The 7,415-nt window shown below is 33.2% G+C and overlaps 1 long non-coding RNA gene across 1 annotated transcript; it reads left to right on the top strand.

The window, feature by feature from the left end:
- The first annotated feature begins 5,545 nt into the window (after positions 1-5,545).
- LOC113273421 lies at positions 5,546-7,036 on the top strand. Its single transcript, XR_003322389.1, has 4 exons — positions 5,546-5,632; positions 6,420-6,497; positions 6,635-6,709; positions 6,865-7,036. It is a non-coding gene; the product is annotated as an uncharacterized LOC113273421 (long non-coding RNA).
- The last annotated feature ends 379 nt before the right edge of the window (positions 7,037-7,415 follow it).

Raw genomic sequence — 7,415 nt, 5'->3', positions numbered from 1 at the left:
TTGTTTTGCCCAAGTTTTAATGATGGAAAAGTTAGTGGAAGCTACAAAATGTCGACTCTGAGAGAAAGAAAGAAATAAGAAAGAATAGTGAACTTATGATGTTGATTTTTGGTTCATAATTTTGAAGGAGCATCACGGGTGAACTCACACAAAATCCAAACAAAATCTAATGTAAGATCACAAAGAACTATAGGGGAGGTCAGTTATAAGAAAAGGAAGAGGGGTAGGGTGATAGCAACTCATTTTAAGAGTGACAAGATAAGTTACAACAGCAGGTGGTAGTGTTATTAAGATGAGAGGACTTTATGTATCATCACTACTAGTTTGTCTTATGTCCCTAGATAAAAGAAAACGCCCACATATTTATAGCTCACATGACATTTTTTATTTTTAAAGTTTCCATCCTCCATTAAAGCACCCCCTGCAACAAACTTTTTCTTTTACGTCTATCAACTGCACTACTAATATAAGTGGATGTAATGTCACTTCAATTACTACTTCTAAATCTAGTGTGTAAAAACAAACTCACATTTTTTTCTCCCTATTAGAGAAAGAAACCAAAAAAATGCAAAAAGTAGAAATAATTCCCTATAAAACTCTATCATTCACAAATCTTCCTTGGTGTCTGCCATGTCTCATCTGGTGAAATGTCAAACACTTTGTTAAGCTGCCACTGAATATAGGAGGATCCAGCTTAGGAGAGATGTGCGATGTAGTGGGATACATACTAAAATAAATGGATGTTAATACCGTGAGTATTTCTTGCACTGTACCTTTTTACTAATTATGTTTTTTTAGATAGTGCCTACGACCTACCATTTATCCCGAGTATGAATTGGAGTTCCTATTTATACCATGCTTTGTTAGAATTCATTTTGTTGTGCATCTGGCATGAATGACAAATCTTCTAAAATGATCAAGTCAAAATATAAGATCATGTCCGAAAAATAAGTCACGCTAGTTATAATTAAGAAATACCATGTCAAAATGCTGGGCTGGAAAATATCCCATGAAAAGTGAAAGACCTTGATTTAAAACGGTTTCCTGATAACATTCTGGAAATGATGATTGTTAATGTGTAATTATACACATGTTGATAGTTAATGTGTATATAGTTGTATACCGGTTGATTTTTAATGTGTACGTAGTTGTACCCATGCTGATTTTTAATGTTTACGTAGTTGTACCCATGTTGGTTTTGTGTGCGTATAAATTTCTACCCCTTTATTGTCTATTGATGACCTAGTTATGTTAATGCAGGTTGGCTTGTGTCCCCAAACTGGTACTAATGATGTAATGAGAACAGCTTGGTGAGTTTATTATTTTGATCCCAATTTGCCTTGTTTGTTTTTGCATTGTGGATTTTTGATGTAGTGGTCTCATGTCCTTAAGCATGTTAGTCTCGATTTATATTGCATCACTGATGTAGGGCTTACATAATGGACAAGTCGCATCCTCTGAGTAGGCGTGATGTTTAAAATGTAGTGGGTGTTTGCATATTCTCTTCAAAGTAAAGGTGTACAACTATGTACATCTGTTAGATTTTTAACGTGTACATGATTGTACACATGTTTTGATTATAAGATACTTCTTTTATTAAAAGTTTATTTGAAAATATTTTCTTATATTACTTAATTAAGAACTTCTTTAGGTGAGCATGTCCGGTTGCTTAATGACGTTATTACTCTCCCAATTTTTTATTTATTTATTTAATATTTTTTTTAAGTCATGAAGTTTTGGTTTAACCACATGAGATTTCTTTTAACAAACATTGAGTTTACAGATTTGGGGTAAGTGACAAATGTGAAAATGATATTAGAAAATACAATAGGTTGGTTTGGCTTGCTGGTTAATGACCAACTGCATATCCTACATTTTACAAAAAAATGTTTTGCAGGCTTTAAGGACTGCTTTAACTTAAGGTTTTCATGTGTACATAATTATACACATGTTTATTGTTAATGTGTATATAGTTGTACACATTAATAATTTTTTAATTTCATGCGTATTTTTCTTATCTCCTTTAGAGATAATTCGAGTATCAACCATTACATTGATGCCGCATCGGACTTTATCAAAACTTATGAGTTTTAAAATCGCTCATTCTTGTTGAATTTGTTTATGACATTGCAGTAGCTCCTCTTTTTGTTTACATCCCAATCTTAGTAATTTTTTGAAAAGTATCCTTCTTTGTGCATAATATTGGAATTATCTAGCCAGATTTTACATCGAATTTTTTTTTCTATGTTCAGCAGAATTCCTGCATTTTTTTCAACATTGTTAGCTTTGTATTGCGCTTTTCCATCTCGATAAGTGATGGCTTTCTTAGAAAGACCAAATCTTGCATTTTTCCTTTTGTGACCCATGTGCCTTACAGCTGCTGCACTGACTATGCTTAAATCTTTCCTTGTATTCTTCTGGTAGTATTTGCAAAGATCGAACCACACTAAGTTTGAAATCTTTCTCAAATTGGCAAAACAATGAGCACAATGTTGTATCATCATTCCCATTTGGTGACTTAACTTTGTGGATAGTGTTTTGTGTGATTCTTTATAAATTTTGTAATCCAACTTCAGCAAAATAGCGAGTCTGGACTGAAGTGAATTTGATAGTTGCACCTAATGAATTTCAGATAGACATGTGTTTGACTCACATCTTTGGGTTGTTCTTTAATTGTTAAAAGGACTGATCTTTTTTCGCAATTGCTAGGTTTCTTGATGGGAACTCCAAACCAAGGGTAAGTAAGCTAATGAATTCCGATGAATATCCACAATGGTCTCCCCAAGAGTTGTCATCTGATCCTAACCTTGATTTTTTACGGCATACTCGTGGTCCAAAGCGAGGGGAGACACGACGTTTCACTTTCATACAGTTCAGTACCAAAGAGGTATATCATCCATTACTTCAACTACTTTGGATCCTTATAGTTCGTACATTCTTTATAGGAAGATTGGAATGCTTGAATAGCAATGTAGTACAGAGCGAGCGGGTTCGCATAAACTATAACCAGGGTGTACAATCTGGTGTACATGTGAAAAAATGACTTCATAAGATTATTCTTGCATAAGTAACTTGGGTGTACAAATTGGTGCACATGGGAAAAGATACAGGTTGACTACTTCAACCCGAGATTTCTTATGTTATATCGTTTTGTCCTCGATACAGGTTGACTACTAAACCAACCTCTGCAAATCTGGCTATTATCCAACTAGAGCTGGCGTGGTTGATATTTTTGTAAGTCTGTATAGACTAGAGTGGCAGTCTGGCTATCATGGATACTGGATTTTTGCAGGCGCGTACATACATGTACACCAGTGTAAATTAAAAAAAAATTAAAACAAAAATTATATAGTCATATGGGTACTCTTTTTGTAGATATAGAAAAATGCTTTCCAAATATATAAAGTTTGTGAATTTTGGATGTGGGATTTGAAAGATAAACTGTTTTTTTTATTATTATTTAAAATTGGTGACATCATTATGAGTCACTTTGGGCTAAACTGTAAATATTTAGACTAAATTATAAATTAGGAAGGTTATTTGTGTTCTTTTAATGAAAAAGGACTAATTTGTACCTAGTTGAATGGGTCAGGACTAACTAGTATATTTGGATGGGATATTGGACTAAACCGTATTTTTTCCTTTAAATTAGTTGTATAGAGTGGTTTGGCGGGGTTGGGTCTAGCAGGGGCTAGTCCAACTGGATTTGGGTAGGGACCTTGGTCCGGCTTTAGCCTATCAAAAAAAAAAAAGTCATGTCCAATAGACATCGAGTTTTAAGCTTTAGTTGCCTAATTTAACTGTTCTTTCACTGAACTCGATTAATATAGTAAAAGTGGAAATTAGGGGGAGACCCAAAAAAAAAATTCTCATTCTCAGGCCCACAATTAATTTTGTATACCGTGACACCCATAATTATTTCTCTGACACCCAAAATTATCCAAAATCATTAAGAATTAATACATAACTCGTTATGCATACTATTTTTCAAGCATAACTCGTTATGCAGCCTAATTTTTCAGGGGTATAATTGGCAACGCAACTTGGATATAACATATCTAAAAATTAGCGCCTTGGAATTTTACAAATTTTATATTGTTGGAAATCTTTTTAAGAGAGCTACACAACGAGTACAAACAACAATATCAAATTTTTGTTTTTCACGAAAATATCGGAGGCGATCATCATTTTAGGCTAAATTTTCGAAAACTTGATGCATAACCATTATGCAGTCACTAAAAAAGATGCATAACACCTTCTGCAGACGCATAACGAATTATGCAACCATTTTCTCCACTGCATAACAAATTCTAGGAATTACCAATAGGCACCATTATAGTGTACTTAGTTAGTGACAGGTCCACCCATTAAAGCCTACTAATCAGAGGTCCATAATTAAAAGAAAACATGAAAATGGACCAAATTTTTTAAGCCCAGGTCCTGTACACGTGCGGGACCAAAGATGTGTATTTCAAAAATTCCTAAAATAACCTTCACCTAACAAATAACATTTTAAGTTTTCTATATTCTTGATCAAAAAAATTCAGATCGGTTTTCTTCTATCCTTTCTCTTTCTTCTGTTGTTGTTGGTGCTGGTGAATTTAGACATAGGGTTTCTGAAGGTCGCCCTCTTTTTGCAGGTATGTTATCTAATATTTTCTATAATGTTTGTTTTTGTTTTCTGTTATGCTTTCAACTGAATCATAAATATTAGATCGATTTCATGATTTTGGTAACTCGATTATAATGATGTTCTCTATGTTAGTGATTTCTGTGATTTACATTGTTTATATTTCTATTTGTGAATTGCTTTTTTTGTTTTTGTTTTTATAAATCTTCTTTGTGATTGTTCGATTCTGTTGTTTCTCATAGATTCTTAAAAAAGTGAGAGATCTATGCTTTCGATTTCATTTTCTTTTCTGTTTTCGCTTCAAAATCAGGCTTGTTTATACTTTCAGATCGTATTATCCAGCAGTACATATACGGAATACTCATATAGCTCGGTCGTTTTTGTTCTTTTTTATGAATCTTGTTCATATTTATTCTGTTATTTGGTTAGATTATCATGTTTTTAATGATTTTAGCTATCGATTTTATTATTTTTCTGTTTTCGATTTGTTTGTACTTTCAGATCGTATTATCCATCAGTACATATATGGAATACTCATAGAAACTGCTCTTAGATTCTGGTTCTTTCATAGATCTCTCATTTTTTTTAGTTTGATCCATCAGTACGTATGTGAAATACCGTATTATGTGCTTCGATTCTGTTATTTCTCATAGATTCTTAATTATTCTTGTCATGAAGTTGATTTGTAGTTCATGAAACTGCAGTACATATATGACATACTCATAGAAACTTCTCTTAGATTTTGTTTCTTTCATAGATCTCTCACTTTTTTAGTTTGATCCATCAGTACATATGTGAAATACCGCATTATGTGCTTCGATTTTGTTGTTTCTCATAGATCCTTAATTATTCTTTTTTTTTATCAACTCTATAAACAACTAAATGGTTAACCATTTCTTTATTTTTCCTTTGCAGGAAGAGTCGACCAAAGATGAGAAAAATGCTATTGAAAAATCGCCACAATAATAGGGATTTTCCGGTGTAGAATGATTGCTCTCACAGGTTTGGTTCAGTTAATATGTTAACTTAACTTTCTTATTTATCATCTGGACAGTTGTTAATGCTGACTAAGTTGAACACATCAGATGAAACAATGGTTTTGATAAAGCTTAGGAAATGAGCATAAATTGGAGACATGGCGTAAAACTCAGGAATTGATTTAGATGTCTTTGAAAATAATTCTTCTTCAGTGGAACATTAATTGATTTTTTCCATGACCATTGTCTTATATATTGATATTAGCTGATTCAGGAGTTTGGGTTTTGCTATTTTATTATTCTATCGAGTATATATTTCCATGACAATAATAGAACCTTGCAAGCAGATTAAATTTATTAATATGTGCGCATATCTGAGTTGCATAACAAATGTGACATAGAGAACTTCGTTGTTGGAACAGATGTGTACTTTTCTCAGTAACACTCAAGGTTGGGGTTCATTCATTGATCCACCGAATTGCAATCCCTGTGCTTGCTTAGAACCATTTTTATTTTAGATGTTAAATTAATGCCTCATGCGTTTCAGATTCGGCTCTTCTTAGATTTGATTAAGCTATTGTTGATAAAAAATTTCTCATTATGTGGTAACAATCGACATGTAAAATCATTGATAACCTCCCATGGTAATTTGAATTTAATTACACCCATTTTAAATTCTTTATGGCTATGATTGAGGAAAACTACTAATGTTAGCTTCGGGGTAAAGCGCAGCTTATGATGTAAATGTCTTCTCATTGTTGATACTAATGATTTTTTTCTTTTTCTTAATGTATTAACTGTTTGTGTATTAGATGCTTTGGATTAATGGCAGGGGCATCAAGAATGCCAATTATGTGCTTCCAGTTTAGTTTTTTGGTTGTCGATTAACTGTAAGAAACTAGCAAAAACAAAAAACATAGTTGCACGACTTATTTCAGCAGAAGTAATATAGTTTTTCAGTTATATTATGACTGTATTTCTATGAGATTGTTGCTTTTGTTGACCAGACTTCGATGTATTTCTGCAGGATTTATTGGTGGAGACCGCGAAAGAGCAGGATGGCTCAGTCAGTAATATCACCGTGCAGCCCACAGTTTTTCAGGTTCATTAAATTCTGGATTTATTGGTGGAGACCATTTATCGTGCATTATGAGTTTTATTTGCATTGGTTTGTATGGTTCCTCAAATTAGACTCTGTGTGTTTGGGCATAAGTTATGGCCCCTATGATGAACGTTTTAATTTTTGTGTGTCTGCAGGCATTGACACTAGCAGTACGTAAAGCGAGTCAATCTATATGCAGTTAAGAAGAAAACGATAATAGAAGATCCTTGCTTTGCCCCCAGAAGCATGGCAATACAGTCGAAGAAAAATTATAATCATCACAATGTATGTGATGTAACACGTTTTCTAATTTATTTATCATTGATTCTTACAGATTTGTACTCTACCTGGAAGCAGTGCAGCAAATATGTACTCGAATTTGTAAGCATTCAGATATATAATCGGATTTGTAAGCAGTACGACAGATATGTACTCATATTTCTAAGCAGTGCGACAGATATGTACTCAAATTTGTAAGCAGTGTAGCAAATATGTACTCGAATTTTTAAGCAGTGTACCAGATATGTACTCAAATTTGTAAGCAGTGTAGACACACACGTTTGGTAGTAATGGGCATTATGGACATTTCCATGTTTTAATGAATTTTGGACCTCCGGATAAAAAAAAAATCTGGTTGGACCCTACTATAAATAACTATATGAGCCTAGGACCAAACAAGAAATTTTCCTAACAAATTATGCCACTG

This window comes from Papaver somniferum, chromosome 4 (genome assembly GCF_003573695.1).
Source record: "Papaver somniferum cultivar HN1 chromosome 4, ASM357369v1, whole genome shotgun sequence".
Taxonomy (NCBI): Eukaryota; Viridiplantae; Streptophyta; class Magnoliopsida; order Ranunculales; family Papaveraceae; genus Papaver; species Papaver somniferum.
This window is presented reverse-complemented; position numbering and strand designations above follow the sequence as displayed.